At 42.4% G+C, this 12,222-nt stretch overlaps 1 protein-coding gene across 12 annotated transcripts in view; it reads right to left on the bottom strand.

Annotated features, from left to right (window-relative positions):
• Nucleotides 1-10,397, bottom strand: part of RHBDD1 (rhomboid domain containing 1) — a 175,546-nt gene extending 165,149 nt beyond the window's left edge. For all 12 annotated transcript variants that reach the window (XR_006205735.1, XR_006205736.1, XR_006205734.1 and 9 more), the window contains exon 1: nt 10,252-10,397. The gene's annotated coding sequence lies outside the window, so the exon portion shown is untranslated. The remainder of the gene's footprint in view (nt 1-10,251) is intronic.
• Between the last annotated feature and the right edge of the window lie 1,825 nt (nt 10,398-12,222).

The following is a 12,222-nucleotide window of genomic DNA, read 5'->3' as shown; positions in this document are numbered from 1 at the left end:
ACGCGCAATTTCATCCGCAAGAAGCATTAGGTGAAAGCAGAAAACTGCACCCAGCTGAAGAAAGCTACACAGAAATTCACCAAATGCACCCAATTACATACCTCAAACATCTACCACCTACCTAAGATCAGAGAGTATATTACAAGTTACACCATCACATCTGCAGTTACAACTTACCTTCCACTTCTGATAATCCTTCTACTACCACCTGACAATAATTCACTAGCTCCAATCCTCTGACAACCACTTTCACAAGCAAAGTTCAGGATTTTTTGAAGGCAAAATACCATATTTATTGTAGTAGTTATGTATTTCTTAACCATTTAACACGTGTGACCGTGCTACCATTTTATTAGGTTCCTTTTTTTTTTTTTTTTAACGTACAACTGACAAAGTTTTGTGAGTGTTTTCCTTCAGCCACCATTTGCACCATAAGCCCTGTGGTTTTTTTTTTTTAATTTTTTTTTTAATGTTTATTTATTTTTGAGACAGAGAGAGACACAGCATGAACGGGGGAGCGTCAGAGAGAGAGAGGAGACACAGAATCTGAAACAGGCTCCAGGCTCTGAGCCATCAGCACAGAGCCCGACACGGGGCTCGAACCCACGGACCATGAGATCATGACCTGAGCCGAAGTCGGACGCTTAACCGACTGAGCCACCCAGGCGCCCCTACCCTGTGGTTTTTTATTACATGATTTTGCACAGCATGAGGATTTGAGGAATGCCTGTGTCCCATTCTGGCATAGCTGACTATACCACCAGCATAAAGTGTGTGGGAGGGAGGTCAGCTAACCTAAGAAGTGCTGCTTGTCAGCCATTACTATTCACTTCCGCTCCATGTTTTATTCTTACAATCCCATCCTTAAACCAACTCACCAAAGTTAGAGGCTCCCATCACTCAAAGATTTAAAATGTACGCCCTGACCTTCCTTGGACAAAGTAGAGTAAGAGGGGACAAATTCTCTCTCAACCTGTCAAATACGCCCTTACTTTTCCTCTTAATGTCTTCTCTACAAAAAGTTGTTCTGCCGTCCCTCACATGGAATTTAAAATCAAGATTCCTTTAATCTTGGCATTTGTTTACTTGATCATATGTTCTTAATGTGCCAATGATTATCTCTGATTATAATTACTCAAGGACCACACTTGTGTTTGGCAAGATGCTTTTAGTAAGAGAGATCAGGATAATATCTAGTTCGAGTGTAGCAATTTCTGCAAAGAAGGGAAGAGTAAAAATAAGAACCCAGGATCAGATGCTCTGACAATACATGCAGCTCAGTGAAAAAAACTGCATTTACATGCATCGTGCATGTTGCGCTTCTAGACAGCACACAAGGTCAAACCACTAACTGTCAGTTACAATAAGCTTCCAAACTTCTGGTCAATTACCTGGTTAATAACAAAAGACAAGGCTATGACATCATTATAGTTATAATTAATTTACACAGATCGGCTTCCAGTTAATCAAATACATCTTTAAAAGCATTTAATTATTTTTCACCTAGAAAGCAACACTCAGCTTTGTTAAATAAAAAGCAATCTTGCTGAATCCAACATGAAAGGTTGTCAGGCTACTCTCAGACATAAAGGACAAAAGGCTTCGCAGGGCATACAGCTGCAACGTGGGAGCTGCTGCCGCATTCACAGCAAACAGAAGCACAAGGTGATGGCTGATATAACACATCTGAACAGTTTCTGAACATAACGAAGTTGTCAGGAAACAGGGTAAACAGGCTTTGGGAAAAGAAACGTCCCAATGCTTTTTGTCAAAAAGATACACGGGGCCAGCAATATAGACGTATGTAGTATAGGACAGTACTTAAGGGCGTGGTCTTTGGTGACAGCTCTACAATATGCCTTAGAAAATGTATTTGATCACCAGTTTCTCACCTGTAAAAGGACATAATGCAGGCTCACTGGGTTTCATGAGGATTGAATGAGATTACGTATATCAAATCACAAATTGGGAAGGGATAGTGTTTTTAATCCATATAAACAAATAAAGACCTAAGATTAAAAATTTTAAATACCTTTCAAGTATTTTTATAACTGAGTAACCAATTAGCATTTTTCTCGGCTTTCTATGATCCACTGTTTAAACTACATCACATGGTTCAAGTCCACGTACATTTGAAAAACAGTATGATGGGGTATGTGGTAAGCACATCAAAGTAGGAACTATTTTTTAATTAAAACAAATTTTATAACAAAGTCTCAAACCAGAGTTCCCGTCAACATGATCTGATAATTTGAGAATTTAATGAGTCTTTCCAAAAAAAATTTCAATATGTCAGATGGCAAAATTTTTATTTTCTTTGCTCCTTTTTAGAGTGTCATAGTCTTAACAGAAAGGATTATATTATCTTTATACATGAAAAAAATGAAACCACTGGATTTTGTATATAATCTTGACTTTTGCTCCACGGTGAGGGGAAATTAGTGCCAACTCCAATTGTGATCCTTCACCACTTATGATTTCCAGTATCAATCATAGTTCGGTCCCTTCTCTCACAGACTACACGTCTTAGTGTAATGAGGGCTCATTAAAGTTCTCCGACTGACAGCCCTTAACCCGGAGACACATGCAGAGCTGCAATACTCCCCATCACTCCCTTCTAGAGGATTCAAGTAAATTCCATGCTCACCTTTGCTCTGTGCCAGATTTCTTTGTTTATCTGCCTAAAGTCCATGAAAAAGTGCTCGCCATCCCCCCATTTAATCTCTGTGTAAGAACTGGTAATGAATTATTCATGTGACCGAAATCCTCCCAGCACAGGAACTAGTCAAGGGGCAGAGGAGCACGCCTGACTTCAGAGATGCTGTTTATGTGCCCACAAAGCACATGGGACGGCCACTAAGCAGCAGGTGGTGGGGTCGGCTTGGAGCTTTGGCCTGCCGGACAGCATCAATACTTCATTCTTTCAGGAACAGGAAGTTGCCTCCCAGCCTTACCGGATGTGGTCCTGGTGGGGAGTGGGGGGGGGGGGGGGAGGAGGGGAGTCAACTTTTCCTTTCCCACACTGATTCAAGGGTGATGGTGACCAGAGTTGGAATAATAACTCTCTCCCTGGAATCTAAAACCTGTGCAGAGATACAAAGACCAACAACACCTGGAACTGATATTCGGAGCCTTAACCTAAAGATATCATTCAAATCCACTGAGTCTACCTAAACCTTGAGAGCTCACCTGGCTACTATCCTTTACCAAGGCTTGGTTGTTTGGTTTTCTGTTGATTCTCGGAGCTATCCATTGACTTCCAACCAAATCTCTTGTTTTCAAATAAGCTATCTGGATACCATAGTTAACTCACTTTCTGTTGTTTGCAAAGAACACTCCCCAAAACGCTACATTTGCCAAGGGCTGGCAAGCAAACCCTAGTCTCATTCAAGCATCACCAGCTCTCATCTCTTGGTACCTCACTCGAGTCCATGGGAGAACCAAAACATGATGCATACAGAAGCAATATCTCAAAGGTCTGTTCTAGCCACGCTATTCCTAGAGAGAGAAGAGCACAGCTGGCTAAGGACGTGAGAACAAGAGCAACTTCTGCATAAATAAGGCAAAGTCCTCTCAAAGTCATCTACTAAGTATCTACTTAGTAGATGGGTTGGGGCAGCTGGGTGGCTCAGTCGGTGAGCGTCCGACTTTAGCTCAGGTCATGATCTCACGGTTCATGAGTTTGAGCCCCACATCAGGCTCTGTGCTGACAGCTCAGAGCCTGGAGCCTGCTTTGGATTCTGTGTCTCCCTCTCTCTCTGCTCCTCCCCCACTCACCCTCTGTCTCACTTTCAAAAATAAATAAACTTAAACTGGGACCCTGGATGAAGAATGTAATCACAAAAAGAAAAATGGACGATCTAAAATTTGTCTTCTATTTATACAAGGTTGATGATTTTAAAGAATACATCTAATTATTGATTTTCAAACTATACTCCCTGCCTTTCTTCTTCACTGAAAATAAGACTAGTTTGTCCATTTAATAAAATGTTACCACTTGATGAAAACTTATGACTAGGACTTTGGGACAACAAATCATTTAGATTCATCAACAAAACGAAAAAAAAAAAAAAAAACAACAAAGGAAAGAGGAAGGGGAAAAGGAAGGAAGGAGGAAGGAAGAAAAGACGAAGGGAGGAAGGAAGGAAGTAAAAATGGAAGGAAAAATGGAAGGAAGGAAGGAAGGAACTGAATAAGAGGCTTCTTCAACCTGAGAGCCTTTAGAAAGGATCATGGGAGTATCCTGCATGCTTTTCTGTGGCTTTACCTGTGTTTCATCATTATGTAATTCATTAACACACATCAGTCATCACATTTCTCTAATTGTGAGCCCAAAGAAGAAAACCAATGAATGTGGAACTATAGCAGTAAAAGCATTGAGCATATAATTTTATATCTCACTGTCTGTATCATTTAATAAATATCTGAGAATTAGTGTCCTTTCAGGCAACCATCTAGAGAGCAGACATACAAAGAGTGACACTACAGTGCGATAAAGAATGAAAATATGAATGCATATAAATGTGCACAGAATGTTTAGAAAAGAGCAAAAATAAGTTTTAAGGATTTGTATGGGGTGTGGGGGAAGGAAAGAAAGAAAATACTGGGCAGGCACTATCCCGTGGGCAATGGGGAGGGAGATGAAATGATCCATGAAACTCATCATCAAAAGCAGGAGAGTCATCCCTCACACACACACACACACACAGGATTTAAGTCATCACTTGGCAGATATAATAGCTACAAGCTAAAAATCTGGAAAGCCAAAAAGTCCCTCTTTGATACAAAATTAACATACCTTGAAAGAAACAAGGAAATCTTGAATACTTTGGTATGAAGGAAGAGAGTACATGGGCAGTAGGCACAGTATTTATTCCTACATTTGCTCAAAGTTGGAATCAAACTGATCCATTACAACCATGACTGTGAACTGCTGGTATCTGTAACATAAAAAAATGTAGCAAAGTTTCTTTCAGTGTTGCCCAAGAGACTCCATCAAGGAAAAAAAAAAAATCCAAAATTAGGAGGAGCTACCATCACACATTGACGGGCACAAGCACGTACACACACCCCTATATATTATTTATATAAAGTTGAAGTCATTGTAATATGTATATAAATTTCATTCATAACTATCCTGATACTGTGACTTTGGATTAAAAATGCATAAGCAAGTTTACACCATGCAGAAACAGCTGTTGGTATAATGAGAACATTCCTGGAGCTGAAGCCAGATTTGGGGTCAAATATGGATGCCATTGTTTACTAGTGTGTGGCCTTGGGCAAATCATATAATCAATCCTGCTGAGCGTCTGCTTCTTTATCCGTAGATGAGAAAAATTCCACTTACTTACTGGAGTCATTGTGAAGAATAAATGAGATAGCATATTATGTGAAAGCACGTAGCACACTCCCAAAGTTTGTTTTCCAATCTCCCTTCCTCTCCATAAAGTAATGAGCCTTTCCCCCCATGGGACTAGACTTTATTGCTTTATAATTATGATGTGCATGTAACAATGTCCAAGAAACTAGATGGTAAAATAACACCAACACACAAACCTGAATGCACACCATTGTTCATTGACTATCATCTAGATCCCAAAGGGCTCTTATACGGCTCTTGTACACTATCTATTGCTTCCCAGAAATTTGACACATTTTCTTTTCTGAATACAGCCAAAATTATCCCACAGGCTTTGAAATATTGCCATCATGATGTTGCACAGAGCAGCTGGCTGATTGAAAGTGACTGCCCCTCCCCCACACTCCAGCTGTCACCAGGAAACCCTCCTCAATGTGTGAAAAAAGACAATGTGATATTACTACCGCTCCTATTAATAACAATCTGACAAATACTCAGCATTTGAGATTATTTTTCTTATGAAAGCTCACTATTAACTAAAAATTAACTCCTTAAGAAAAACCCTTTACCATATAAATTGCAAACCAGCTGCTTTCATACAACAAAAAGCAGAGGGACTGTAAACACAAGTAATGTATTTCCACTGACTTCTTGTTTCTTTTTCCTCAAGTCATCTGTAATGCTAAACAACAGCCAGTTAAAATATTAAATAGCTTTAACAGTGATACAGCTGTCATGGCTTAGAGGGCTCAAAAAAATAAAATAAAAACTGAGAGGACTTCTCAAAACGTGTGCATAGACTCCTATTTTGTAAAGTACAGGCCAGACTGGAGGCTGGATGCTTCCTCTTTTTTTAACAGCCACTTGCTCGGGTGCATGAGAAGTCATACACACATCTGACATGGCTGAAAACCCTGGGAGCTGTCTTCAGAACAAGTTTGTGAATCTCACTCACAATAATTCTTAGTGCAATGACTTCTTAGAGAGAACTCATCTCTTGAGGATTTCTATCCCACAGATGAAGAGTTTCACACCCAATGTCCTGGATTCCAGGGTTCCAGCGACATGCCTCAGAATGTCACCGCAAAAGATTCAAGATGAGCACCAGCAGGCAGAACTGTGCCCTTCAACCTCTCTTAAAGCCTCTCAGCTCCTGAGCTCTTCAGGTAAGATTCAGCTAAAGAGGGTTGCCTCCTAAAAACAAAACAAAAACTAAAACAAAAACAAAAAACAAAATCTAAAGACCACTGCTTACATGATTAGAAATGCAGCATAAAAGGGAATCTATCTCTTTAAAGCATCATTTCTTTTAAATGGTTTATAAAAAGAATGTTTACACATACATGCATGTATCTAACTTTACATAAATGTACCACCATTAGATTACTTATCCCCACCTCCATATTATAATACGTTGCCAAGTAAGCAAAATTATGACCTGTTCTGGCTCCTTTCAAGTATTTTCCACGCTCACATAGTCGTATGTAATATATAGACAAAAATACATGGTATTATTACTTTTTTAAAAATGATACATAATGTATAATGCGTTTTCAGTGCTGTCCCATCTCCTGGAACATCCTGTCCCTTCTCTAGCTGACTGTCCTGGTTAACTAACTGAAGACACTTAAATATTAATCAATGGACCTCAAGCTCAATGGACCTTGAAGTTCCAATAAACACCCAAAACAATTTATGGAAGTTGCTCTGTTGTGGTGATCAAACTGAAGATAGTGTTTTTTCTACCAGGTTTTAGAGTTTTCACCTTTTTCACATGTTTGCCTTCTCCCACTCATAATAATGTGAAAGCTTTGACTCTTCACTTCAGGATTTTACCATTTGAAAAGAAAAGCAGTACAGCTAGGTAATAACAAAAATGTATTTATTTATTAAAACGGCATGAGGAAATAAACGAGGTAAGTTTGGGGGTGATAACTACCTTTTTCTCCCCTGTCCCAACATGCAGCATTTATTGAACCTCTATGCCTTCACGTTTTGCCCTTTATTTCATTTAATGCAATGTCCTGAGGTAGGTACATACCATGACTTCTACTTTATAAAAAAGGAAATTAAGAGGATGTTAATTTGTCTAAAGAACTCAGGTAAGTAGCAGAGGCAAAGTTCAAAGCAGGTTCGACGTGACCAAAACCACTACTATAAGTCTGCCGCTCTAATACAGAGAAGTAGAAAATGTGGGGGCCATTGAAAACTGAATGTTTCATGATGGGACAGTGTTAATTTAGCGGTGGTATTAACAAAATTATTTGTAGAAGCTGATATCCAAAGTGACTCATGTTTATCTGAAAACTCTGACACACAGTACCTAGGAGCCATGGTGTGGTTCGGGAGCAGTGTGCTCTAATCAAAGTGACATGTTGTGTATGCCATGGTGAGTCAGTGACACTCCTCAACACTGGAATGAGTTTAGGTTTTACGGCAACTGCCTCAGATCCTAAATATCGCCACCCCCCCAACACTGGCCCCCTGAAAAGGGAAGAATTGTAGATTACTGCAACTGACAATCTGTGGGGGGAAAAAACCCAGCAGGCCAAAGGCACACTTAACCTTGGTCCCACAGTGCTTCCAGAATAGAGGTACAGGGGGTGGTTAGTACGAGGTCTCTGCTGGTGGAGCTACATGCCACATGGGAAAGAAAGATAAGCACAGAAACATCTTCTGCTTGCAAGTCATTAACACCTCTCATCTCCACAGCTAAGGCTTACTCTGGTTATCCACCCTACTTCTTTACCAAGTTCTGGGTCAAAAGAAGGTATAATTAAGCTGAAAACACCAAAAACCATTCCTTAACACAGTTATGTCATTAAGAATACTCAGTCCCAGGGCACCTGCTTGGTTCAGGGGGTACAGCATGTGACTCTTGATCTCAGAGTAGTGAGTTCAAGCCCCACACTGGGCAGGACATCTACTTTAAAAAAAACAAAAAACAAAAAACTACTACAGCCCCAGTAGTGTGGGTATTAGCACTTACTGCTATAACCTTCAACTAAATATCCTGCATCCAACAATCTTAATTATATAGACTATTACTAGGACCCAGAAATAAACAAAATGCCCTGTAAGCTGTGGTCACAATAGTCAGGCACTGCAATTCACAATTAACCCCATGAAAATACTTCCAGCACAATCTATGTGTGTATTTAACTTATACATTTTTTTTTTGTAATTTTTAATGTTTATTTGAGAGAGAGAACGAGAGACAGAGTGCAAGCGGGGAAGGGGCAGAGAAAGAAGGACACACAGAATCTGAAGCAGGCTCTGAGCTGGAGCTGGCAAGCTGTCAGTGCAGAACCAGATGAGGGGTTCAAACTCACAAACCATGAGATCATGACCTGTGCCGAAGTCAGATGCTTAACCAACTGAGTTACCCAGGCGCCTCAAACTTCATGCAGTTCGAAGGAGCTATTAAACAGCATCTCATCTTTGAGTGTTTTCTATGTATGTTAAACAGTTTCCCTGAATTTTCTTTTTCTTTTTTAATGTTTATTTAGTTTTGAGAAAGAGAGAGAATGATTGGGGGAGGGGGGAGAGAGAGAGAGAGAGAGAGAAACACAGAATCTGAAGCAGGCTCCAGGCTCTGAGCTGTCAATACAATGCCCTCCTGGGCTCACACCCACAAACCATGAGATCATGACCTGAGCGAAGTCAGAGGCTTACCCAAGTGAACCACCCAGGGGTCTCAAACACTTTCCCTGCATTTTCACACTGAATACTTACAGCCCTGTGAAGAAGCCTCTAAGTAACTTGTCCAAGATCTTACACCTAGGAAAGGCTTCACCTGGATTCCAAGTACGTTCTGTGACTTCACAAGAGCAACTCTTTATCATGACAGCAATACTTAACAATGTAAGCACCCAGGTACATTGGGATCCACTGGAAAGCATGTTAGAATAGATTTCTGATTGAAGTCTGAGATAAGATCCCAAAATTTGCATTTCCAACAAGTTCCCATGTGATGCTGCAGCTAGTAGTCCGGGGACAATTAGGAACTCAATGTACCGTTATTCTTTGTAAAATTACTTGCTTCCCCAAGCTGCCGTGTCAGCAGCAAATTATAAGTCTTTACAGTTTATTGGAACTGGGGAAAAAAAAAAAAAGAAAGAAATGTGGGACTTCAGACTTTTAAGAAGTAATTGCAGAGAAAAGAGGCAAAGTACAGCTGTCGCTGAGTGTCCTGCAAAGAGACCTACACAACGCGATGATCAAGTCATGACTATACAATAATTCCTAATAAGCAATCCTGAGTCTTCAAAAGTTATTGCTTAGTTTGGAAAAAAGAAAGCATGTGATCCATTTTTGGACAGGTTTTTAAAGTGTGACGAGAAAAAGGGTTACATTCGCAGGCGGATTTCCTATCCCCTATTAAGAGAAACACCACTTTTTAGGTTAGGGTTGTGTCGGCCACACACTTGCTGGGAGAAACGAAGTTATTCTCCCGGCACCTGAAACTGCAAGTTGTTGCTGATGATGCAACGTCACTTTAAACTTCCTGCTTTCGAAAGGACGCTTTTAAAACCCACACAGAGCCCAGCCCATCCATCCTCCGAGCACATCCTTGCCAGGGCAGTCGTCACCAGGATCAGACCGGGTGTAGACGACGGGACCCCCCCCCCACCCCCCAACCCGGTTGACTCGGTAGACTCGCGGCGGGAAGCACCCTTCCGCCTCTAGGACTTGCCCAGGGTGCCCAGAATGCGGAAGCGCGCCTCCAACCCGAACCGCCCCCCCCTCCCCGGGCCGGCCCGGGGAAAGCGCCGACTGGAGGCGCCCGGCACCCGCTCCCAACCCGGCGCCACGACCCTGGGAAAGGGCGAAGCGACACCAGGCAGAACCGGCCACGCGAGGGGTGCCAAACAGACGCGGAAACTCACGCTCTCTACGGCCCGCCTGCGTCCCCACGTCTTGGCGCGCGTGTACGTCATCACGCACGGGCGCCGGACACCGAACACTCCGGGTGCCCGGGACCCACAGGGCGGGGAGAAGGGAGCGTGGGCGACCTCGCGCCGCGGCTCGCACAGCAGAGCGGGCGGGGCGGGGGTGGGGGGGGGAGGGTCGTAAAGCGGGCCGGCCAGCCTCCCTCTGCGCATGCTCAGTTGCGCGCGTCCGCGCTCTTCGCCGCCCCGGGATGGACGTGCGCGCCGCGTGCGGTGGCGGTGGCTTGGGGCAGGTTTCGATGGCCTCGCTGGAGAGGGTCCGCTGCTGAGCGCAGTGGGGGTGGGGTGGGGTGGGGTGGGGGGCTTGTATCCCGGCCCCATCCTCCCAGCACCGAGTAAAACGTGGATGATCTTCCTTGGGACCGTAACTGTTGGTCGCCCACCGCGCGTAAAGCAGAGGAGCGGCCTGCTTTCGAGGGACCGGAGGTGGGGGACCCCCGGCGAAGGGGCCAGGTGGCGGCTGAGAAACTGGTCTTCCGGTCCCATCCGTACCGCGAGGTCCTGCTGCTGCGTGGAGGAGTCGGACCCTACCCGTGAAGTGCTGGTGGGAGAGACAGAAACTCCCACCTTCGTGAGTTAGCGGCACACCGCACCAGAGCGTCCGTGTCTGGTGGACCCCGTGGTTACTAAGTAGGCCACCAAAACAAGGCCCTGGGGGTGCTGCCCACTCCCCAAGCTTAGCCCGGAGCTCGCATTTCTTAGTCTGTTTGCCCATTGAGGGGCTTCTGGTGTTAGGTATTTCGATGGAGGTCTCCTATGAAGCCGTTTTAGGAATTCTGCTTCTATCCTAGAACAAGTGTTAGGTTCAGTTGTCGGAGTTAAGTTCAATGTAGTAATGTTGTATTTCTTTTCTGCAATACCAAGAGGCTGGCCTACTCTTTGGTATGGAACTTTCTAGTAACTAGGGGGAAGACCTGCCTTCCAAAGGCAGGTGGTGGTATGCTGGTCTGTACTTACTGGAAGTTGTGGCAGCTGTGTGTAGCGAGTCTTGTCTTTTGTTACTGTTTGTTGCAAGGACTCTTCGTGGAAATGTTCATTTTGGAGTTTGAAATTTAAATGAAAACTTGGCTCATGTTCAGAGGAATATAACAGACTTTCAAGTGACAGGGAAGATTCTTAGGAAATTCCAAATATGTATTCTTGGAGCCTTACAAGTCATGCCTTTCTTCTAAAAACAATACGCTGATCAGAAAGTCTGACTGATGGAAACTGCATTCCTAGAACGTCAACTGAAGGGGGGTGGGAAGTAGATGAATCGCCTATAGGAGAATTTTATATACTTCTCTAGAAAAAAGATAAATGTAATTATTCAGAAAGAAGGGGTCTTCATTTATCTTTCTGATCCACGATCATACGCATTAATTCAATTCATACTAATCCTTTCTTCTGTTCTCTAACACCCCTTATACCTTTCTGTAATCGCATCATTTTTCTTGTTGTTATCTTAATACGTCAGATACAGAAGTAATTTTAAGGGAGCCACAAGTCAAGAAGTCTCAATACAGTAATCTCAAAAATGTCATATATAAGGATTTAGAGTGTACGTAGGCAATTATATTCCATTTTAAATATTACTAGTGAAAAAACGTAATAGACATTTAAGAGGGTAGAAAAAGTCTGCCTTTTTAAAAATGACCTTTTTTTTGGTCCTATGGTTCATTAAACAGCCTGCAACTTTAAGTTGTATTGAAATCAGCAAATTGTATGCTCAAGTCCCATTTAGATTAGCCAACATCAGTTAGGTAATAATTGTGCATCTTAAACATTAACATATGAGGCAGTCTCACATCCTTTCACTGAGACAGGGCTTTTAATAACAATAGAACAAATAACAAAGATTCAATGCCAGAAGACCTTTAACATTAAACTTATGCAATTGTTACATTACTTGGTAAGATAATGATTCCT

This window comes from Panthera leo, chromosome C1, assembly GCF_018350215.1.
Source record: "Panthera leo isolate Ple1 chromosome C1, P.leo_Ple1_pat1.1, whole genome shotgun sequence".
NCBI classification, from domain to species: domain Eukaryota; kingdom Metazoa; phylum Chordata; class Mammalia; order Carnivora; family Felidae; genus Panthera; species Panthera leo.
Note: the sequence above shows the minus strand (reverse complement) of the source record. Positions and strands in the feature narration are given on the sequence as shown.